Consider the following 24,418-nt stretch of genomic DNA (forward strand, 5'->3'; position numbering starts at 1 on the left):
GAACTTCCCCCAGCAGGTCCCAGGCACTTCCAGTGCTTCCTGGAGCAGGAGTGGCTGCAGGGCTCTGGTTACTCAGCGTGGTGGCTGTGCCAGAGCTGAGCAGTTTGACAAGAAGGGCTGAAACTGCAGGTGAGGCTGGTCACTTCCCAGCGTGTTGGGAAATTTCCTCCTCATTTTCCCAGGAGAAGAAAGAGGGAAGGCAGTGTTCATGTAGGATGCAGCACACAGTGTAAGAGAGTGGCTTGACAGTGTCCCAGCATGCAGCCTCTGCTTCACCAAACCCCTCATCCCTGACAAAATCACTGACAACAGTTTCAGGTGATGATTAGAAAGAGCCCAGCTTGACATGGACAATGGAGTGCCCCTAAAAGCAGTTCCTGTAGGAGAGGGAGAGTGCAGCCATGCTTTTGGCTGATGAACAAGATGCCCCTTCCCACCTGGCTCTGTGTTGGCACCACTGGAGCAGAGCTGCAGTGTGCAGGGTTGCACCTGCCCAGGGGCACCTTCATCCCCTTCCTTTCACCACCAATGAGCAGAGGCAGGGCTGAGCCACCTGGTTCCCAAAAGATCCCTGCATTGGTGGGATGTGGTGGTTTTTTTGGCAGTTTGAGGGCTGTTCCCAGTTTGTGGGCAAGCAGGGCTTGGCTGTGCTGGGAACTTGATGATAACAATGCTGGAGGAGACTGGGAATAGTGGACAGTCCCCAGAGACAACTGATCAATATGCCTCCAGAAAAGCCACCTGGAGAAACAGGGACACCAGGACACGGAGGCACTAGAGGGAGCCTGAGCATAACAGATCCTGCTCTGGGCTCGAAATCGAAATAGGAGCACTGCTCCCAGTCAGGGAGAAGGAACATCTCCAGGGAGTAACAGCAGGATGGGCACCAGATTTCCCCTTTACCTGCCTGTGGCTTTTTTTTTTTTTTTTTCCCCTGATATCTGTTATAATTTTCTTAAAGACATTTAGAAAACACTTTTGCTTATAGAAAATGCTGGCTTGCCAACGAGGAGATGGTTGGCTCTGAGCAAACAACTAGGAAAAAACAATGGCAACTGTCAGACTGGAGGGTTCAGGAGAGCACAGGTTCCTGCATGGCAAAGGGGAACTCAAGTGCTGATCTGCAGCTGTGGGTATTCCTATGGGATGGGGGGATGGAATGGTGCCACCTGGCAAGTGCTTCTGGGCTGAGAGCAAGGACATGGCAACAGCAGCCCAGGCTTGTGCATGCCACTGGGTGCACTCCAGTTAGCACCAGTTAGGAGAGCTTGGGCACTGGAGAGGATGGTGAGCTGCAGTAATTTATTTTCCCCAGGAAATACTCTCCAAGAATATTTTCATTGCACTGACTTTAGACAAGGATCAGGGTCACCATCTCCCCTCCACCACTCTCACCAAGGTGAGAGAGCACCGAGAGCAAACGTGGAGCCTCTGGGTTGGCTGCAGATGGGTGTCAGCTCTACAGTGGGGCAGGGACTGGGGAATAAACACTCTGCACTGGGGTTTAGCCACAATGGGGAGATAGAAGTGTTGATGTTTCAAGTACATCTGCAAAGCATCTTCTTTTAAAGTGTTTGCACTGGGCCAAAATTTTGCTTTCAACAGAGATAATGGAGATTAGCCTGGCAGAAAGCAGAGAAGCAACCAGAAAAGAGAGGGGAACAGGGATCACTAGCAAAAGGAAGAACAAGTTAGAGCAGCTCCATCACTCCTGACTGCCTTGAGAGGCTTTTATTCCTCCCCAGAGACCATCCTCAGATCAGCCCAGCCCCTCTGCATGACCTCCAGGAGCATGGTCCTGTAAGCAGCTTCCTGCTGTGAAGGCAGAAGGGAGGATCAGGCAGCAGCCTGCAATGCAGCCCTGACCCTTCTCCTGCCACCTCCACCCCCTCTGCCCGGAGCTGGCACTACTAACTGCTGGTTTCCTCTTGTTATTTTTCCACCCCTGCTCCTTCCCCCAGAGAGGAGGCTGTGATGGTGGCCCACGTACCAGTGACTCACAGGCTGGGACCCACGAGGAGCCAGCTAAGCCTGGCCAAACTTAGTAACATCTCATTTTCCATTGCCTACACCCTGGACACTGCTTCTGGCTGTGCTCATCGCTGGAGACCTCCTCCAGCTACCTGCAGGGTTGGGGAGGACCAGCTTGATTGTGTTTCCTTTAAGTTTTGGCAATGTGGGAGCTGAGCTGAGGTGAAGCACCCCTTGATGCACATAAATTCCTTCCCAGTGAGTGCTCATCCAGCTTGCTGATAGCTGGAAACCACGAGATGTTCCTGACATCAGAGGGTTTTTCAGGACTGGGAAATGCGTAAATAAAGATGTATAGAGGACTGCAGAGCAGTTGCATTTTTCTGGAGACATTTGAATGATCTGAGAGGAGATTAGGGGTTTAAAATCCAATTCCCCTCTGGCCAGATGCCCCCAAATCAACAGATTACCACCACAAGCACAAACCCGAGGCACCTGCCAGGTGGGGAAGGATGATCTGCAAAGGTGGAGATGCTGCCAGAGCTGGAAATGGAATGGAAAATACCTGGATGATGAACAGGGCTACAGAGAGGCTGTGCCTGGCAGCAGATGAGCACAGGGGGTCTCCTGGGCAGCGCTGAGCCCACCGAGCAGGACCCGCGGCTCCACCTGGGGGTAACACCAGGAAGGGAGCAGCTGCGTGTGCCCAGCCCACGCGTGTTGCTTTAACAGGATTTTGCAGCATGTTTCTCGCCCCGGCGATGGAAGCTTTCCTGCTGCTTCCCGAGGCCGGGGTGAACGCATGCAGCTGATGGGACTCCTGCCCGAGAGCTGGGGCTGGGAAGGAGAGAGCAGACCCGCAGGCACAGCGTGTGCGAGGCGGCTGATGGCTGCGAGAGGCACAGGGAGAGGGCTGGGAGGAACCGAGAGGGCTGACCTAAATAGATGCGGAGCTAATTTATTCATTTCCCTGCTTCATTATTTAACGCGACTTCCAAACAGTTCAGAACTTCTGGTTCCTCTCAGCTCTGCTGCTGCTGTTGGTATGGGGTTATTTTTGACCTGATTTTTTGCTTCTGTCACGCTGGAAAGCACAGCACAGCCTTGCTCAGCACCGAGCTCTCCCATCGGGAGGGGCAGGCACGCTATGGGAGCTATGGGAGCCGGGAGCACAGGAAGGACTTTTGTTTTAAGTTTGTTTGAGCTTTTCCTTCTCCTCTCAGCTGGGAAGGCATTCAGATTTTTGGCCCGCTTTACGTGTTGTTAATAGGGAGATTTATCTCCAATTTAGCTGCCTGGCCAGAGGATTGGCGAGTTTGTCCAGCACGAAGCAGCCCTCGGCATCTGCCGACATCTCCCCCCCGGGGCGGCTGCCAAAGACAGCCCCAGGCTCTGCGGCATCGGGGCTCTCAAGGATAAACCTGGAGCCTGCCTCGCTTCCAGCCAGCCTCTCTCTCCTTAAATCCTAGCAATCCCCTGGAACACTGTCTGGGAGGAATTTATTACAAGAAGGACACGAAGCCCCAGCTGTTGTGAGAGCCGCTTGGGCTGCAGTTCACCCCACGGGCCGCACGTGTTCTCTGTGAGCACACGGCACATTTTTGCTCTGCTGAGGTTTAAAAGCCAAGAGCTGGGGAAAAAAATGCAACTCAGTGCAGGTTCTCTAAACCCAAACACCATTTCTGCGCAGGTGCAAGGGGGTATGGACAGAGCTGCTCCTGCATGAAGAAGCTGCTCACTGAGATGCAAACCAACTTGGGCATTGCAGGGCCCTTTCATAGTGTTTTTCATTAGGGTTCATCACTTGATGTATAAATTTAGGCCAGTGCTGAACCATGCTACCCCAGCACCCCTCTTATGATTGTTAAAAATGTATTATTCATTTACCTGCTTGATTCCTTCAAGATTTCTGAGCAGTAACTGGAGTCCTCATGCTGTTTATCTCGTCAGCAAAGGCATTTCAGCTTACACCACCTTCACGTTGCTGCAGAGTTTCATGATGTTCCTGGGGATGGGATAGTGCAAATTAGCAGAAATGAAGCAACCAGTGAGGCTGCAAGTTAAAAGTCTTCTGAACCAGGAGGCTTGAGATGCTGAAGGGAAGCAGCTAGGCATGGGGCAGTGCAATTGGTTGCTGCTCTGCCAGGCACAGCCAGCCCCTTCTCCTGCCTTTACTGGTTAAACTGGGGGCAGTACAGACCCTTGGCAGGGTCCCATCCTGCCAACCCACAGGGTGTGCAGCCTGGCCCATGCTAGGCTTTGATCTGAAGGGGTTTGTAGGCTTTTAAAAATACAAAGTGATACAGTGCTTAGATACGTTGGTCTGAGAGACTTACAAGGCCATAAGGAGAACAAATGCATAAAGGACAAATGCAGCCAAAGTGATTTGAAGCTTCTCTTTCCCACCCTATATCCTTAACTGGAGTGGGGTGGATGATGTCCCCATTTTCCTAATGAGGACAGAGAGGCACTACACCATTCCAGGTCCTCAGGGGTTTTAATGCCTGTGCCTTAATTGCACAGGACTGACTAGAAGGGAGTTAAGGCTGACAAAGTGTCATCCTGGGATTTAGGTTCTGTTACAGGGACACAGCTTCTGCCATTCTCCACAGTGGCAGGGGACTGTAACAGAGGGGAGAGTCTTTTACTGCCCCAGCCACAGCTCTGGAGTGGGCAGCAGCCTGGTTTCCAGCCTCAAGGCGAAGGATCCGCTTTGGCTGCTGGCTCACTTTTATCAGCACAGAGAGGATTACTGGGAAGCTGTGTTGACAAATGCTGTGGCTAGAAAGGAAAATGAACTTCCACACAAAGATGGCTTGTTTGTGCAAAGCAGAAAAAGAATAAAGAAGCTGCCAAAAGAGCTGACATTAAACCCGCTGCTTACCTGCAGCTCATCTGATACCATGACTGAAACCTTTCATTTGCTGCAACATAATCCAAGACGTTCTTTCTGCAAAGCAAGAAAGTAGGTTATTCCTCAGACAGAGCTGAAAGATTTTTAAGCAGCAATAAAAGCCATTAAACCTTCTCCTGGAGGCTGGAAACCCATGGCTGATGCATGGGGCTCAGATGCATTCATCCATGTTGATCGGGGGCTCTCAAATCTGCCATCCAAGGCAGCCCCGGATCCCTGGGGAAGCTGGGCAGGCAGGGAGGGACAGCTGGGGACAGGAACAGTACCAACAGCCAAGCACACCTCCAAAACCTGGGAAAACTGCAATTGTTTTAATGCTGGAAATACCACTAAGGCTGCTACCCCAAAGAGATGTCAGTAATTTGGCCCTGCATGCAAACTTTTTTCTTTTTTTTTTTTTTTCTTTTCTTTTCTCTGGCTGCTAATGAAGTAGAAGGATAAAAAAAGGAGAGGGGGAAAAAAAATAAAGAAAAAAAAAAGAGGAAGATTTCACTGGGAGAACTATTTATCACCAGAGACAGCAAGGACTTAAATCACTTAAGAAACCTCCAGTTAAGGCAAAACCACAATACTGTAGCTGCTACATTCAAGCACAAGAGCTTTGCTTTCAGTACAATAAAAGCACTGTAGGCCTGTGTGGTGTGTGGACTGAGAGAAGCAAAATGTAGAGTGGGTTAATGAAGCTGTGCAGCCCTCTCAGCCCTGTATGGTGCTGCAGCCCAGCCCTGGCAGCCAAGAAATGTCCCAGCATTTTAAGTCCTGGCTGCAGCACTGGGCACTCACAACAGAGGGATCTCCTGTTAAAGACGAGCTCTGCACCACTGTACTGGTGTTGTACTGGTACACTGGTGTTGATGCACACACACCATGGCTCCTTATTTTGCTTCTCCCTGCAGGTTTTCATGCAGACCCATTTTGGATTTGCTTTCTGGTTGCTCCTAGGGAATGGTTTCACCCTCCTGTTTTGTGCTGCCTGGACAGGTGCAGGGACAAACTGTTTCACCAGGTTCATTGCACGAGCTAAACAGTTGCCTATCTCTGCCTTGGCAATCAGGTCCTTGCTTGAGGACTGTTGTCTGGCTTGGTGTCCTTGTCAAATCCATTGAAAAGCAAAATAAATACAATAAATACCATTCAATCACTTGGTGCTTGAAATGCACCAAGAAAGCACCAACTGTTGCAGCCTTGGGATGAGAGAAAAACATCAAGTTCCTTTCACAGAGTTTGGGAACAGGAGGAGCAACAGCAGCTTGGCCACATGGTAAGACCTTGCCCAGGTTTGAGGAGCTGTGGGTTGGGCACAGAGATGCTGCCTGAAGGTAGAAGGCTCCAGCTTTGGGGTGTGGGGATGATGGCAGCAGTGTGGTTCTGGTGGGCAAGGCTCCTGCAGCCTTCATCTCCTTTGTGTGGCATTCCAAGGAAAACCTAATTGCACCATGGCTGCAAAGGAAGGGGCTGGGATCTGCAAACATTTGTTGCAGAGCTCCCAATTCCTGCTAAGAAAACTCATGTTTTCATGGGGTTTGGCTGCATTTCTCTGAGCCCCTGCCCAGGGCAAACCACTGTGAGTACTGGTTTAAATAATGCTTGTGCCCAGCTTGTTCTGGAACCTGTGCTGGAGGCCACGGATTCCAGCCTGACACCAGCTGCCCTGAGGGGAGATGGGTGTATAGGGGAGATAAGATAACACTGTGGCTGTGCAACACTTCCATGAGCCCTGCTGGCATCCCTCCCCTGATTCCCAGATTTGAGGCATCTGCACAGACACCGGGGTGCTCCAAGTACTGGCAGTAACTGAGCTGGTTGCTGTAGGAGTGGAGATGCTGAGACACAAATGAAGGAGAACAGCCCCTTGACCAGCCTCATCTCGAGCAGTCATCTGTATTTCAAAGGCCTGATTTATGATTTGGCTGGGATTAAATCCCATTTCCTTCCATAGTGATTTTATCCAGGCTTTTCAAACCACTTCATGGATTCCAATAAATCCTCAGGAAGGCTCTGGCAGGTGGGTGTCTTTACAGCTGCATTACACCCTTGGTATTTGGCAAACCTGACACGTCCAGCAGGGGTGGGCAGGGCAGAGTGCATGGCTGGGATTTGTAGGCAGGTGATCCTCAAGCATTTTCCACTAGAGCTCCAAACTTGGAGCCTCTTAAAAGTGGTTTAGTGTAAGAAATCAGGCCATAGTGACAGAGTTGGGAAGAGGATACAGGACAGACCCCCAGGAGTCCTTGCACTCTCCTGGCATCCAGAACACCTCCACTTTCCCTGAGCCTGCATGATCATGCTTTCCCTTTCCCTTTGGTAGCGAAAGGATCCTCAAAAATTACAGCCAAAGCTTTTTTTTGTCTGCTTCAGCTGCCTGAAACAACCTTCTGTTCAGATGGGAGCACTGAAGCATTTCTTAAAACACCTCCTCCTCTTGCCATTAAATATTTAAGAGAGGAGCACTGGGGGAAGCCACGTGCTTTTAGTGAGGCAGGATGGCACAGGGCTGGGAGCCCTGGTGAGCCTGATTTCAGTCGTCACAAGGTGGCAGGTGCTTGCAAAACACAGCTGGGTTTTAGTCCCCCTCACTGCAGTGGTCCCTGAAGCATCCCCAGAATCACATCCCCATCTCAACAGCTCCCACGCCGGCCCCGGTGTCTGAGTGAGCACCCAGGCTCTGCCCCAGCACCATCCTCCTGTGGAAGAGATGCCCGGGGTGGGAAGGTGGGCTGGGATCTGTGCACACCCTGCAAGGCCAGCAGGACCTGTTGAACAAAATCATGATGACCTGGGAACCAAATGCTGCTCAGGACTGATGGGGACAGAGCAGTTCCCAGACATACTGGGACAGGAGCAGAGCATGGAGCAGCCATGGCCCCAAGTGCTGAGGGTCATCCCTACCAGCTGCTTTGTATCCCCATCATCACCTTCCCTGCTCTGTCTGATTCTGAGGGGATGGAGGGCAGCAGAGGGAGGGTGCTGGTGTCTCTCTGTGCTTTGCAGTTGCTGTAGCAACTGTGGTGTCTCTGGTGTTAGGAACACACATTTCCTGCAGCCAGCCAGAGTGTGAGCTCCTTACTTGCAAGCAGATTTTTTTGTTTCTTCCCTTGCTAGAAGGAAGCCCCCTCTGCCCCCCCTCCCAAGCAGCCAGAGGTGCTGCTGAGGCAGCAGCAGAGGCGCAGGGCAGCCCACGTGCGGAGCCAGCGAGATGCTGCTGCATCTTCCTCTCTTGGGCAATCTTTTGCATGAGTTAAAGCCTCAGCACCTCCTCCAGACCCTCTGCTGCTCCCCCCTCGGTTCCTTGGTGAGGACAACTTGCCTTTCCCAGATCCAGTCTCAAAGGCAGGGTGGGTTGCTGCAGTCGCCCAGGCTCCTCCCTGGGGCAGCTCAGTCCTGAATTAATTTCCACATGAATTAGAGCATCTGCTTTGGTGTGGGGGGATCATTCTTGATCAAAATATTCTCAGTAGCAGAGGATCAACACAAGTTTTGTAAGTTTCATGATTAATGACTTCTAAATGAAAGAGTCTATTTTGCAGGCTGAATTAATTTGGCATCCTGGATGTGTAAGAGTTACGCATGTAAGAGTTTGCCTCCCAAATCCCATTACTCCCTCCTTTCTATCACCTTTGTACATCACCAGTCCTGATCCGTTTCCCTTCCTTTTCTCTTTGAGAAAACAGAGATGATCTCCTTAAGCCAGTACTTGAAGTGCTCTGGTGCTTCTTCTCTGAGCTTCTTGGTCATCTCACAGGCATTTGACCTCAAGCCATGAGGCTCCAGTGTACCACCCTTGGGCCAGGACTGTCCTTTGGCCCATGCCACTGCAGGCACCCACATCCATTTGAAGCCTGTCAGCCTGGTTTGGGTTCTGCTCTCTGTATGTGACTTGTCTCTCTTTTCCTCCAAAAACGTGACTTTGAGTTCAGTCAAATAAGTATCAGCATGGTGGCCTCTGCCCAACATACTCAACAGTTCCCATTAGCCTGCAGATCCATGAGAGAACACAGCAAGCAAAGGTTTTACTGCTACTGCTTCAGCACTGCTCACCACCCATGGCTCTGGGTTCCATCTGTTTTGGTTTTGTCTCCAGATCTAAGCCCCAGGCTGGCACAAGCACAAAGACCTGCCCTGCTCTTCCAGTAGCTCAGGAGGTCCAACCCAGCCTCCTGACCATCTGCCCTTGGGATGGCTGCAGCTGCTGCCAGAGAGGGAAAGAACTCCAAGTCATGTTGTTCTTCAGGAGAGGGGAAGGCAATAGGGGAGTGAGTTGCTTCCATCTTTAGAATCCATCCTCCGTTTCCTGTTGGGAACCATCCTACCTTCCTTTTTTTCCTTTCTTCTCTTTTCCTTCCTCAGGTGGTCACCTTCACCACAAGATTAGAGATGAGCAATGCCCAGGCAGGAACTGTTGTCACCTAAAATTGGGTATTTTCACTCCAATCACCACTTGATGTGATGTTTCATAGCTGGTGTTTTTGAGCCTGCAGCTGCAGTTTTACAGTCCCTGGGAAGTTTTCTTGAAGAACAGGTTGGCCAGTTGGGGAATGTTTCTCTGCTATTTTCAGCCTGGAACGTTTTCCCTTTTTCTTTTCAAAGTACAACAAAAAACCTGTCAACAAGTCACAAAAAAGTGATCTCAGTCTAAAATATGAGCCCTGGCATGGGAGGGCATTTGACTCAGAAGCCACTTCCCATCTTTGGAGACTTGAAGTATGTTCCACTTCGTCATCCCGAAGGTCTTTAAATGCTTATAAAAACAGAGTTTATTTATCTGCAGTCAGAACAGCCTATCTATTATCTTGAAGGCTGAATTCAGAAAGTTTCTTCAGAAATTTATTGGTTTAATTCCTACCAGTCTGAACAGAAGTTTTCCACAAGGTCTCTCAAAATACAAATGTCTCAATTCCAATTTCCTTCAGGCTTTAGCAAGACATCATATTAATTGTGTTAAAAAGCATATTAATTAGATACCAAGAAAGCAGGAGCCTGGCAGCTCTTCTTGACCACGAGCTATTCACTTTTGTGAAGTCTCCTTCAATAGTGGTTTGAGCCAATGCAGTGGTTTTCTCTACCAGCAAGCTCAGCAGTGTCTGAAGCCAAAGGGACCAGCTTCTGGCAGGGATTATTTACTTTAGGTCACAAGGATTCCTATAGCTGCCTGGGCAAAGCCTTTCTGTCCCTCTCAAGGCTTTCCCTATCTCCACTACTGGAAGAATGGAGTGGTGGAGGCACACGGTCAGCCTGAGGCCAGAGTGATTTATGAGAACAGCCAGAAATACATCCAGAATGGGGTAATGTCATCCACACCTCTGAGGCTTTCAAGAGGACTCAAGGAACCACCTAATGACTTGCAGGAGTTTGGGCTTTGTCTGATGTTGCATACAGCTATGTTTCAGTCAACAGCCCAACTGGTGATAAAACAACACTTACTTCACAAGGGAAAGGTGGTGATAAAACCAGTCAGCAATTCCCAGTCCTCTGTGGGGTGAGGAAATTATCTCCCTCCATCTGATCTCCATGGGATGCTCTGAAATTGCTCCTGCCAACATTTGGTCATGCTGGAGCTGTGTGGGCAGCCAGAAACCCAAACCTCCCACTTGCTTCCTTGCATCAACCCTTGTGGTTTCCTTTTGATAACACCAGAACCCATGGAGTAGGACACCCACGGCGTGTCTCGGCCCATCAGCCAGCTGCAAAATGCACGTGGTCCCCTGTGATCCCAGCACCACGGGGTGACACAACTGGGGCTTTAGCATTTACTGGGAAAACTCAACTCTACTACATCTTTGCTATTGACTCTCATTCTAAACAAGGTGACAGACCTTTAGCAATGACAGACCTCCAGTGCCACACCAAACTGAATCCCTGCTTATGCTTCAGCTCCAGAAACACTTTCAGGAGTGCCAACACACACACATGTGCAGCATTCTTAGAGAAGAAACCAGAGCTCTGTTAATTGAGATGTTATTGCTCAAAGCCTGAGCAGGTTTCCCTCAGCTGTCACAGCTTGGCTGCATGGAGCATCCAAAAATAAAATAAATAAATTGGTACTTACTTGAAATAGCCAGTGGATTGAAACCTGGAGATTTCTGGAAGCAGCTATGTTGGGAAGGGTCTGGTTATAGGACTCCTCTTAAGGTTGTTTGTATATGTAAGCATTAATGCTGCAAGTTGCAAATACTGACAGGGCTGACAGCATTGCATCCATCCATCTACAGAAACATCTCCATAAGCTCACTCACCCAGTCATCTTCCAGCCAGGGAGCAAAGATGTTGTTTGAGGAATTTTTTTGGACGCTCAGGCATCTGTGGAAATATCAGCCAGTCAACAAAAACCTGGAGAGAGAAGCTTTCAGGCATAAGGAAAAGCTGTGCCACCCAAAAATCACAGCCCAGCTCTTGTCAGAACCTTGCTTGATCCACCATTGGTTTAACACAACTTCACCTGGGGAAAACATATTCTCTCAGGTTTGAGGATAGGTATCTGATACTCACATCTTATAGCTACTGGAGTCATAAAGCAGCTGAAGACACTTTGATCAGAAAAATGCCTTCTCAACCTCACTTGCTTCAGAGTGTATGAAGGATCTTGAGGCTTCTTACCTACAAAAATGCAAAGGATCAAGCCCATGGGGTGATAAACATCAAGAAAGACCTTCATTTGGCACAGGCCCTTCATCTCTTTCTTTAATTTTAGGACTCCACTCAAAATTTTAGCCCAGCAATGTGAAATTAAGGCCTGGTCATAGCTTCTGACAGGAAATGGCTCCTGCCCTGCAAGCACCAGTGCAAACGTCTGCTGGAGGGATCTCATTGTCCATAATTTAGCCCAATTTTGTTTCCAGCACTGGTCTAATTGTGATTGCTGGAGGCCACACAGCACAATTCATCAGGTTCCAGGCCCTGCTGCTCTCACCCATGCTGGGTTTACACCTGCATTATTCACCAGCCTCAGCTCAGCCAGCACTGCCTTCTCCTGGCTGGCTGGAGGGGAGGTCAGGCTTTTCCATTATTTAGCACTTGGACCCTGCCACATCCAACCTGAAAAACAGCCCTGTCACATGCCCTGTGCTTGGCTGGGGAGAGCCTCCTCAATTACACAGTGGTGGCCATGCATGGGCCACGAGTCCCACTGTTTACAGGAAACGCCAGCACAGAGCATGAAATTAGAAGCCCACAAGGAAGTGAGGGATTATATTCCGGAGATTAAAGGACGTGGAAAAACCACAGGACAAATCAGTGGGGCCTGAGCAATGGTAGCTGCTATTTCAGACTTCCAGCTGCTGGCACTCGCCCCGGTCATGCTGAGATGGGAGAATCTGTGAGGAATCCAGAAGGGTGGATGGCTGCTCTGCTTTTTGAGCAGGAAAACACACCAAAGGATAGGCCCTAAACCAGCCGGAAGGACAGGAGTGATGTCTGCTCCACCCCTTCCTTCTCTTTCTTAACCATTCCTACAAGTCTTTCCTCTCCTCTGGTGCAATTCCTGCTTTTTGACTGCATCTCCAGGCCAAGCACCTCCAGCCAGTCCCCTGCCTGCTAGAAAAGCCATGGAGACGTACCCATGGGTTAGTCTGCATTAGTCAATAAAGCATCTCCTCAAACCTAGAAAGAAGTGGCATAGGAATTGAGCTCTGACATCTCAAGACCTTCAGGACAGCTAAAGTGCCAGGGGAGCTGGTGTTTCTTGGAATGTCCCTGGAAAGAGAGAAATTACCAGGTGAAGGTTAATCCTGATCCTTTAATCCATTCCAGTTTAGCCCTGTCCCTCTCAAGACCATTTCTTCTCCCTGCTTTTGCCTTTATTTTAAGCACCCACCACCTCCTTTGCCCCTAGAAAGTTCAAACCCATCAGCACTATCTCTGGTGGGAAGTGACAGCGACAGAGCTGGCAGCCAAGCAGAGACACCTTAAAAGTGACAAGACACCCTTGTTTCAGGTGCCTCAGTATCTGAGTACCCATGAGTTCACCACAATGTATGCAAGGTCTGCATTTCAGCTACAAGTGGACACCAGGGTTTCAGGTTTGTGGCTGCTCACAAGCTCTGAAATTGGGTCTGTAACTGCATCTGGTCCTGTGTCAGTGGAACACCAGACCTCCCCCTACCTGCAGCTTCAGATGCCCAATTGCTGCTCCTGCAGCTCTCCAGGATGCCCACATACGCAACCACCATTCTTCAGCTGCCATTCTTGCCCCACAGCCATGCTGGAGATTTTCCCCTCATCAGTCTTCTGTCACCAGCAGGGAGTTTTGGGGTAGCACCCAAACACCTCCACCAAGCCCTTTCCAGGGGAGTCAGGTGATTTGTTTGCTGTCTCTCTTTCCAACACAGGTGTCACTTTTTTATTCCCCCCCCAGCCCCTGCTGCATCTCAAGGCCTTGCAACATCAGGCCACTGCCACATGCCAAGTGACAGCATGTTCCATCCACCCCCACCACTGATGCAGGCTGAGCTCCCACCACCACCACCACAGCACCTCCAGCAGGGGGGTGATTCAGCCCTGACTCAAGGGGAAGGTGGGCATGGACTGAAACCCCAGCCCTGCTCCTTGCATGGCCCGTGGTTAACATGATCCTGCTGGAAATTACAGAGCTCCAGCAAAATGGCAGGAGGGAGGCTCCTCTTGGTAAGGAGAAGCCCACAAGAGGCTTCCACTGACATTCCTGCCTTCTCCCTCACCCTGCATCCATGGGGCTGAACAAATGGCACATTGCCTTCATGTTTGACCCAGAGCAGTGCTTGTGCCATACCACAGGCTCCATCTGGAAAGCAAACAGCAGCTCAGTAGGTTTTTCTTTTCTCTCTTTTTTTTTTTTTCCTTGGTTTTTTTTTGTTTTTTCTTTTTTGTTGTTGTTTTGTTTTTTGCTCCCTACAACAAATAGAGAGAAAGGATGAATGAGCTTATTTTCCAGCCTCAGAGGAATACACAGCCATTGTTAGCTCCACACATGCTGCAAAAAGTGATGGCTAAGAAAAGAAAAGCTTGTTCTTCCTGAATGGGTTGGCTGCAGAAAAACCCAGCAAAACAAAACAAACACCACTCCACCCTAAAAGCCCCTCCATGGGCCAGTAGCACCATTTCCATCAGCTACACATCTGATCCTCAGCCCAGTGACTTCCCAGAGCAGGACCTGACCTGCTGCACATAACAAAAGGGAAGTGAAAATCTGGGTTTTCATAATTTTTGAGGAATCTGAAGCTCACCATGCCCCCCAACCCCCTTGAAGGTGCCACCCAACACCATGTCCCCCTGAGGCTGTCAGCAGGTAGAGGAGAGGCAACACCATTCCTCTGCAGATACTAACATAGAAACTGTCCAGAATATATTATTCTCTCAGTTCTCTGCATCCAAAAAATGTCTCAAGTTTTGCAAATCTGCAGTCCCAGCTGAGGCTCAAGAACCTGCATTGAGTATCTCAGATTTGATGGGACAAAGAAGGTGACACCCTCTGCTTCAGAGAACCAGCATTGTCATGTAATGGGTTCAACAACACTTTCTCCCCTTGGAGAGGAAGACTAAGATCTAGGGCACACAGAGAAAATAGACATGCCACAGCTGCTCAATTAATTAACTCAATTAATTTTAACCAGGACCTGTTGGGTTGTTTCACTGCAGCCATCTCTGCTGGGAGAGCCTGGCACCATCACCCACTGCAGCCTCATCTGAAGCAGCAGCCTGGCTCCTGAGCTGAATTTCTCTCCACTCATCATTTAGCTTTTTTCTGCCACAGTTCACATAACCTTCCCTATAACTGAAGTGGTAAAATCAACCTCAGGAGCTGCGAGTCTGTGAATGAAGATTCAGTCTAGAAGCTGCAGCTGTCTTGAGTGGTTCTCATTAAAAAAAATCTCATTAAAAATCTCATTAATAAAATAAGTCCTCAATAACTTCATCCAAATAAACTTCACACCCAAACCAATACTTCTGAAAGGATTGACTAAAAAAAGCAGGAAATGTTAGTGAGTGTCCTCCTTCCTTGTCACCACTGCAGTTCTGCATTCAAACACATCTGACTTAGGAGACAGACTTGGATTTATAAGGCTGCATTTGTTCCATGCTCAAAATGGCTGCAAAGAGAAGCCAGACCTGGTGATGCAGCCCTGGACACTGAACCATCACTTCCCTCTGTCCCAGGAGCAGAGATGAACAGGACAGAGGTGGCTGAGAGTGTGGTGAGACCACTTCCTTCCTATTGCTCCTCTGTGCACCACTGAGTGTGTTAATTTAGGGAATAAAGAGTGACTTACTTTTTAAGTCAATAAAATCAGGAGACCAGCTCCCTTACTAATATCAGCAGACAGCAGAACGAGGCCTGGGGAATTTCATCAGCTTCCAACCCTTGGTCTGTCAGAGCAGTGAAGCACCACAGACATGATGGGATCTCATCTTATCTTAGAGGCTCTGCATACCCATTCATGGCTGCATTCTGTCCCTGATAGCAAAACCACCAAACAGCACCGTTAAGGGGTTAATGTTCCAATAAATTACAGTGAGGTACAAAAAGGGGATTTCCTTTTAACTTGGAAATACCTTTTTTTTTTAATTAATTCTATTTTTTGGACCTATTAAATAGCCCAAAGCTTTTAAGCTCCAGAGCCCAGTAAGAGCCTCCCCCCAGTGCTGGTGCAGCCACCCGGCCGTGCTTCACCATCTGCTGCCTGGGGAGGGGGAGAGAGGAGGAGAGGGCTTGGGGGGAATGTATCCTGACCTGGGATTTCATGGATTCCCCTGCACCGAGCTGGGAACGGCGGCTGCCCTGGAGCTTCATGATGTAGAGGTGCAGGCAGGGGACTGGCTTGGTGACAGCACGTCTGCTCACTGGCAGATCAAATGGCTTAATAGAAACTGGATCCAACTGGTCCAGCCTTGCGGGTTTTGATTCAAACTGCAGTTAGAAGGTGTGATTAGAGCAGGGGAATGCTGTGCCAAGAGCTTAGATGTGAAGCAAAAAACATATATTAAATAAATAAAAAAATCCTTCCCCTAAACCTGTATGTATTTTTTCATTGTTAACTCCTTCCCTGCCAGTGCCAGACACCCAAGGAAATCCTGGGCTATCCGAGGGCACCTTCAGTTCTGCTGCTTAAATCTGGGGGCTGTAGAGGCTTGTCAGCACCACAGAGGAATTTGGCCACTGAAATTGTAACATTTAGGGTCTTGGTATTAATAATAATCACAGCAAAGCTTTGTAGGGACCGACCAAGTTTCGACTTGTGTTCTGACTGCACCCAAGAGCAAAGGAAGTGGCTGCCCACCCACCCCCAGAGCCCCTGTGCTGGCCAGCACTGGCTGGAGCAGGGGCTGTGTTTTGGCTGCCTCTTTTTTGGATGACTCCTATACAGTAGAGGAGGTGGCAGTGGGTTTCTGGAAATGGTTAACCAAGGTCTCTTTTTCCTGTCTTCAAGCAGTTGCCAAAAACTCAATAGTTAATTTGGCAAATGGAGACCTCTGGAGATGTTAATGCAGTTCATACCCTCAGCCCATATGGATAAAATTGCAATTCAATAAAATTGCTGGTTCTTTATCTTCATGCGGCATCATCACACAGTTAATTTCAAGCTTTCCAGTAAGCTGTAATATATCTTTTAACCTAAGAGCTCTTTTGCATGACACTGAAATAGGTCTCAGTCTATATACGTCTGCTGCCAAGACAAATGTATGGTTCAGCAGCAGTAAAGAGGATATAAAAGACTCCCACGTTACAAATGTAGGAGGCAGAGGATATTTTAGCATGGCAGTGGTTACACTTTTGGCAGCTTTGCTATAATAAACTTTGTTTTCAGAGCCTTAAAATATTCCCTGTGCAGTGAAGACTGACTTATTATTTGCTTTCAGTGGACCAGTCTCAGGGGCCAGGGCTGGTGAACTCTCTGGTGAACATGGAGAAGCACGGAGAAGACAGAGATTATGTCACCCTACATTTAAACAGGGTATTTCCTCACAAAATGCAAATTTTACAAATGCCATCAGGTGCTGGTAGGACTATCTCCATGAATGCAGCACTCAAGTGGTACCTGCATGCAGTGTCCCAAACTCGGGGGTGTTGCTTCAGAAGCTGGGAGCAAGGGAAGGAAGTTGAGTGAGTAGGCCAAGGGCCAAAAACATGAGGGAGAAGGGATGTAAGACACCAACCTTGTGTAGAAAAGGTCTGTGGAGACCTGCACTATCTCACGATCCTGTGGAGACCTCAAGTGACCTGCCAGGATGCCACTACTGGGTGCCTGTCTGGATCCGAGATGTTACTGCCTCAAGGTGCACGCGCAGCGGACAGGAGGACACTGGCTTCCATGTGTCTCCCAAGTAATCTGGAACTCAAATGAGCCACTCAGACACCAAGACACCTATGGAGAAAATTAATATGGATGACTCATGCCTCTGGGACAGCAGAAGTAGTGGCAAAACTTGGATCCATGCAGTATTTTTAGCATAAAAGCAGAGTTTGTCTCATGCAGTTGATGGGAAAAGGAGGCAGCAGGGACAGCATCGTGACTCAGGTTGTTGCCTGGTCCTGTCTGCTCTCTGCCTCCCCCCAAGGCAAGGCAGGGCTGTCCTCCAGGTCCTTAGATATCACCATGATGCTGAAGCCCATGCACTCTGTGAATGACCACCATTTGCCTTTGCTCTGGGAACTCAGCCCGACCATGGAGGACACAAGGAAGATTGCTTTGAAACATAAGGATGGACTTCCAGACCCCGAGAGCCTCTGGTGAACCAGAGACAGAGCAGAGGGGGAAGCAGAAGAGAGGTGGCTTCCCACCACTTGCTGGTCCCTGGACACCCAAATTACACTTCCCAGGGTCCCACCTCCAGTAAGAAAGGGATGAAGTCTTTGTGTCCATTCAAATCAGTCTGAACCACCAATTTTCTGAAGGAATATCTGAGAGGTTAGACAGGTCAGGTTTGAATAGCAAAGCAAGCATTAAGCCATGCTCTGCACGAGGAAATATTGGGAAACAGGTAAATGTTGACCTCACCCAGGGTATGGGCTTAGTATCAAACCCCAGAGGAACTCTAAATAAGTGTGTCAGGGCCAGCAGAACTTCTCTGTATCAGCTGCAGTCCAGACAGAGATTTTGTGGGTTTTTTGTAAGATTTTTCCATCTAATAATGGAGTAAATAATGGAATAATGGCATTTAGTGATGCTTTATGCATACATACAACCCCAGAAATTCAACCCTGCTAGTTACAGTCTCTAAGCCAGCAAAACCCAAAACCAAACTACTTATCATTAAGCCTCCTTAGTAGCTCATAGCTACTTGTGCTGAACTGGGATGGGGTCTTGGCATGGAGGATTTTGAGAGCATGTGATGGCATTATAGTTTCATACTAATCTGTCCTCATTGCATGCTATTAAAAATAAATAAAAATCATGGCTTCCTAATCCACAAATTACTAATTGAAAGACTTTTTTTGTCACGGCTTTAGCAAGTGCTTAGAAGTGTCACACTTTTGTATTTATTTATTAGGAAGTGAATGTGTAAACACATTGTTACTAACCTTAATCTCCGAATTGCAAAACCTTCATGTCTTCAACACAAACCCTGCACTGAGCCAGGTTGGAGTTGCAAGGCTGGGCAAGGAATGATCCAAGCCTTTTGTCCACGGACACCTGAGGGGGTTTGGCAATGCCTCAGCAGTAAATGTTAAAATGTTATTGCCTCTGGCAGGTTTGTTTGTGATTCCTAGGAAGTAAAAGAGAAAGAAAGACATTATTTTGATACTAGATCAAGTATCAAAGGCATAAAAATAACCAGGTACTTTTTGCAACCTGCAGGTGTATATTCCTGCCTGGGTGAAACTCCCCCCAGCAGTTCAGAGGCAGCACGAGGTGCTGGGGCTCTGATCCCCACAGATGGGTGAGGCCCAGGAAAAGGACTCGACTTCTGGGGAATGTTTGCATTTTATTTCCCCTCTCCAGCCAGAAAGGGTGGGCAGTTCCTAAGGGGAAATCCCGTGTGAACTGAGGACCTCTTTCCTTCTCTTGACTTTGCACAGGACAAGGAAACAAATGCCTCCCAGATGTAAGCAATGATGACAGAAAGTGTCTTCCACCAGGACTGCCACTCCTGCAGACACTCCTGTCCCCTACAGACACACAAGGGGAGCCTTCACCCTCAGGGAGAAGTTGCACTGGCCAACATTTTATCAACCAGTGAATAAAGATGATCTAATTTTAGGAATAAATCTAACCCTAGTCTCTGCTCCACTGAACAACCTTGTCTTTGAATACATCTCACACTGAGAAGATGCCTGGGTTCAGCCCCTGCTGATCCTTCTGTCCCAGCATACGGTGGGGCATCAGCCACCCACTCCTAATTAACTTGATGGGTAACTCAGCTGCACAAATCACCTCAAGTTACCTTGGCCACAGAGCACAGCAGATCTTTCCACAATGAAACAGCACGGCAGGAATTATCCCAATCCATAATTGCTCTGAGCAGACAATGAACCAGCTCACGCTGGTGGAAGTAGCCACTCGGAGGTAATAACCCAGTGAGTAACAATAATGGCACCAGATACTTGATAAAAAGCAGTGAACAAAAGAGAAAGCTTTCTCCATTATACAAAGAACGGATGTTTTCTGTTTGCTTCCTTTGGTTCAGAAATGCATTTAGCTATTTGCAGAGCAGTGGTGTTCAGCTCACCCGCACACACAGCAGAAGAGGGTTTGAGGCTGGGGAAAGGAAAGGATAATTTTCCACTGGTGAGATCACCGGCAGGAAAATTAGTTTTCTCCTTTTAATCCTTGGATTTCTAACCAGCAGCTCTCCAGATACTTTATTTTCTTCAAGAGAAATGTCTGCACATTGGTAGGGAAAAAAAAACCACAACCAAACCTGCTCTGGAGTGGTTAAAAAAGGGCACTGAAATACAGATATTCTTCTTCCCCCCATCTATACACTATGGGTGTCCAAAACTGGGTGACAGGAGGGGCAAACCAAGCTCATACGAGGAAAATCTCTAAAATCAGGTGTTTGCATGTGCCTGGTGCATGTGCCTCCAGTTTCTGCATGTGGCTTGTGTCCCCTCACTGCCCAAGCTGTGCATGCCAGGAGTCTGGCTCCTTGCCCTGTAACTGTTGGCTTCAGCTCTGCTCCCCAGGCCCAAGCTTTAAGCTCACCCAGGGGCTACACCCACCCCCCTCCCCTTGCTGAATTGGTCTGTGAGACAGGATACCAGGGTGAGAAAAAAGGAAATCACCCCACACTCCTCCAGCAACACAGAAGGCACTGGCATGGCTTTGGCAGGCAGAGGGTGTCACAGCCCCAAGGATGTTTATTCCTGTGGCTCTGCTCAGCAGCAAGCACCTGGCACCAGTGCTCCAGTGATGCCCATGTCATGCTGGGCTTCCTCCTGCCTGCCTGGCAATGCCACCACCACCTCCCACCAAGCCACCCCGTGCCCCCCGGAGGGCTCCTGAGGGCAGGGGCATCAGCACTGTGATGGGCTCCTAGGGAGAGCATGGGACCTGGTTGAGAGAAAATTAGAGGAGAAAAAGAATCATAAAGATGTAAAACATGGAACAGCACAACCCAGGGGGAATTGTGAGGGGTTTTAGCGACCCAAGTGCCCAGCTGGGGACAACACAACCCTGCTCCAGCAGTGCTGAGCTTTGCCTGGTAAAATAAATAAGCCTAAAGACAACCATCTGCAGTGAAGAGTGTACCAGGGGAAGGCTCTGCAGGGCTGCAGAGGCTAAGCACTGCTCATTAAAGTGCTGGGGAAATGTGAATGAAGGAGATGAATGGATGAAGAAATGAATGAAGGAGAAAAGAGGAAGTGAATGAATATTGCATTGACTTGGAGCCTTTCATCCTGGGATGGTGGAGCTGTGCAGCACAGCTGACGGGCAGGAACCATGTCAGTATTCCCTGGAGAAACCCCCAGTCAAAACAAATCAGATTATTTCCTGTTGGTAGAGCCCTTTAGGGGGAGGCAAACAGGGAGATGGGGCATATGGATTCATAATATTTGAAGCACGAGGCTTTTCCCAAACAAAATCCCCCTTACTCCCCCTTAATCAATGTGACACATCATTACTTTTTGAGTTGCTCTTGTTCTTGCTGTTCCAGACACGGTGTGATTTCCATGGCAACGACATCCCAGCCATCTCAGGCCTTTTCCTAACCTCTGTCATCTGCTGTCAAGTCACACCAGTGCATAAGCAGAAGAGATGAGCAGCAGGGCCACGACAGTGCCTTCTGGCACCAGGTGGGGTTAAAAACCCCTTCACACCCCTGTGGGGCCCAACTCTGTAAGCCCTCAGGAACCTTTTGTAGCCAAATGTGGCGCAGGGCTTGCAGGCAGCTGTGGGGATTTTGAAGGAGAACACAGAAATGAAAAATATTTTTCTGTTGGTTTTGCTGTGCTGTTGCAGAGTGCAATCAGCTGAACCCACCAGCCAGTCTGACTGACTGTGGTTTAAATGGTGACAATGCTCCCATCAAGTGACATATTCCTGCTCCCTTAGTAACACAGAGCAGGATCAGGACAAAACCTGGATGCTTTGGGGAGGAAAGGAAACACAGCTTCTCTTCTGTTTTGGAGGATAAAATATGCTCTCTTCTTCTTTTCTACCTTCTGAAGGAAAAATTAGTGGGGGATGTGATCCAACTCCTCAAGCACTGCAGGTCTGCAGGCAACCTGGTGTGACTGCCATGAGGAGCACACACCAGCTCAGAGGAGTGCCAGCCCTGGCCAAACACTGTGCCACTGATCACCTCTCAATGCCAGTTTGATCCCACTTGTCTGTATGCACTTGGGGTGTCATCATCCCTGCAACATCACCTACCTGCTCCTCCAGCAGCTGGCTGCTCACAGCTGTAGTGCTGCTGCCTGTGGCTGTACGAGCCATTTTGCAAGAGTTTAATAGGTTGTTTAAGGTTGGATGCAAAGCTCAGGGACCATTCAGGGGCTTCAAGTAGGTTTTCAAGATGACCTCAAGAGCACAAAGCCTGCCATGCACACAGACACTACTGTGCTGAATGAACCAGTGCCACAAGCCTGGCTCTCACAGTAACCATGCCTCTCCAGCCAGCAGGAGTTAGAAACAAATGGTTTGTTTTCCCCTCTTTCCCTTATCTTGCTCCCTCAAGCAAGAAGCTTTCTCTTTGAAAGGTGAGGGAGGATTTAGGAGGACAGTGCAGGAGCCAGAGCCTGGTTAGGCAGAGCATCTCCCACCCTACTGCAGGAAGGGGTAGCAGTGTGACAATGCACACAGAGAGGGACAAGTATTACACCTCACCCAAGCCAGCAGGTAAAGCATTTTTGTCTGTCCCTTCTTCAATCATATCACCCTTTTGACTGAAACACAGGTTTCACCCTGATGCAACAGGGTTTTTTCCTGCCTCTAGAACAGCCTGCATTTTTCATGAGCTGTGCTGAATTTCATGGTAACCCTACAAAGTTCCTGTCCTGTAACACACAATTACTGCACTAAATTAAGCACACTACCTACTAGTCCAAATATTAACGAGCACCAAATGTAGAGCACTGGGTCTGCTTCCCTATCTTCCTGTAGGGAATCTGGATCCCTGTAGGGACCCACTGGATAAGGCAGTTGCAGGACTAGACCCAGATAAGGGGATCCAAACTGGGCCAGAAGCTTCCTTGGGCAAGGCTCAAAATCTCTTGTTTGGTTGCTAAAATAAAGGCCATTTATTTAGCTGCCCTTCACACCAGGACAAGAGAGCTGCTCTGTCCTGCCATTAACTCAAAGCTAAATTGCTTTACCTGACTGTTAATGCTCCAGACTTGGTGGTCAGAGGCTCCTGGTTGAAGTTTGGACCAGTTCCTTGGCCCTGAGCTGTGAAGCAGCTGGCTGGGTTTGGAGGTAGCATCTCTGCTCATGCCATAGTGACTTCTCTGAGTACTTCAAGAAAAACTGCTCCACGGAGGACCCCAGCCACAGCTGGGACATCTCTGGTGCTTGCAGATCAGAGAAGGGACAAAGCTTTAGGAAGTGCTTTCAGCTATGCTGCAGGAACGGTTCACTGAAATTAAATGTATTCAGACAACTTCAACAAAGACAGGGGCTTAAAATAAAAACCAGGATTGAACAAGCTATTAACACCCCCTTTATAATTAAAACAGGGGAAAGAGCTGTAACCCCTAGGGTTTGTAGGGGGTACGAGGATACAGCCCACATGGGGAGCCAGGGGCACAGCCCAGGTCAGGGTTTGACCTTTTTGCCAGCTCTGCAAAAGGATGGGTGACCCTGGGGCATCCAGCCTGGAGAGCTTTCCCAAGAGGGGCAGCTACACAGAGCACTGGGTGCTGCTCTGGGGCTGCATGGGCAGGACCACAGCAGAGCTGCTCTGTGTGGAGCTGGAGCACTGCTCCCTCCTCCCACACCAGCACCCTTTGGGAGAGAGGAAGAAAAAAAATAAATCAGAAGACAAATTCTGACTTACCTCCGTGTTTTTGCCTGCCACCCCCATCACTCCCCTTCAGCCTAATCGTTCTCTTCCTCTTCAATCAAGGCCAATTTGCAAGAGGAGCAGCTCCCAGTGCCTGAGTGCAAAACCCTTTAATTACTGTCATCAGGGAGGCTGTGCCAGGCTCCCCTCCGGTGCCTTTTCATACTTTTCAGAAGACAGTACTCCAGGACTTGACGCCTCCAAGGTGCCATTTGTCAGGCTTTTTTTTAAACAAGAACTCACTGCCTGTTAGAAGGCTGGGGAGAAAGTTCCTGGTGGTTCATCTGCAGCATTGACACGGTGATGATGTCTGGGCAGTGAGCTGATTTCAGCTGCCTCGACTGGGTCCCACCGTGGCAGCAGTACCCTGCAGGCTTGCTTGCTGCACACAACCCCCGGGGGCTGCACTGCTCTGTCTCTTTGCTGTCTCTCCTCTTGTTTCTAAACTGGGATCCCATGGGGCATTAAACTGGGGTTGACTGTAAAAATGGGGTCAGAAAGGGACACGGCAATTTCAAGGAGACCAGGCTGGGTGTTGAACGAAGTGACCCCAAAGCATCCTCTCCTGCACAAGTCTCCCCAGGCTCCAGGATCCCAGGGAACATGCTCCCAGTTGGACTGCAGGCTCCTAATGTACAGGATGGCTCCTGGTGTCAGCCAGGGGGTTGTGTTTTAACCTGCTTGAGAAATACACAAACACAGAACCTACATAAACCGATCTGGCACACCCAGCAAGCAGGGATGGGAACCCACCTTGCTGCAGAGGCCTGCACTGCCACTCTGCAGGCAGGGTGTGGGGCTGGACACTGGGTGAGCCACTATGAGCTGCCTTAAACACAGGCTGAGCCAACTCCTGGGGCTCTGCCAACCCAGCGAGCTTGCAGCTTGGACTTGGCATACACTGAGACAGACCAGAAAGGATGCCAAACGTTTCCAGCTGTCCCAGGCCAGCACCTACACGATGCACTCCATGAATTAAACCCACCAGACCCAACCTTTTAACATTTCATCTTTGGAGCATCACCTGTGGCACGGAAGAACTGCAGAGGAGAAATTGTGGAAAGCCTCTGCCAGTGGGTGGCACTGCAAAACCAGCAGTATGGAAAAAGCAGCAGAGAG

At 49.1% G+C, this 24,418-nt stretch overlaps 1 protein-coding gene across 1 annotated transcript in view; it reads right to left on the bottom strand.

The window, feature by feature from the left end:
• Positions 1-24,418, bottom strand: part of RPL29 (ribosomal protein L29) — a 204,751-nt gene that overhangs the window by 5,304 nt on the left and 175,029 nt on the right. Inside the window, exons 9-13 of the mRNA XM_071755714.1 lie at positions 18,378-18,562; positions 17,012-17,220; positions 10,932-11,182; positions 4,856-4,921; positions 3,859-3,976 (exon numbers count right to left, since the gene is read on the bottom strand). The gene's annotated coding sequence lies outside the window, so the exon portion shown is untranslated. The remainder of the gene's footprint in view (positions 1-3,858; positions 3,977-4,855; positions 4,922-10,931; positions 11,183-17,011; positions 17,221-18,377; positions 18,563-24,418) is intronic.

Source organism: Heliangelus exortis, chromosome 12, assembly GCF_036169615.1.
Source record: "Heliangelus exortis chromosome 12, bHelExo1.hap1, whole genome shotgun sequence".
Lineage (NCBI taxonomy): Eukaryota > Metazoa > Chordata > Aves > Apodiformes > Trochilidae > Heliangelus > Heliangelus exortis.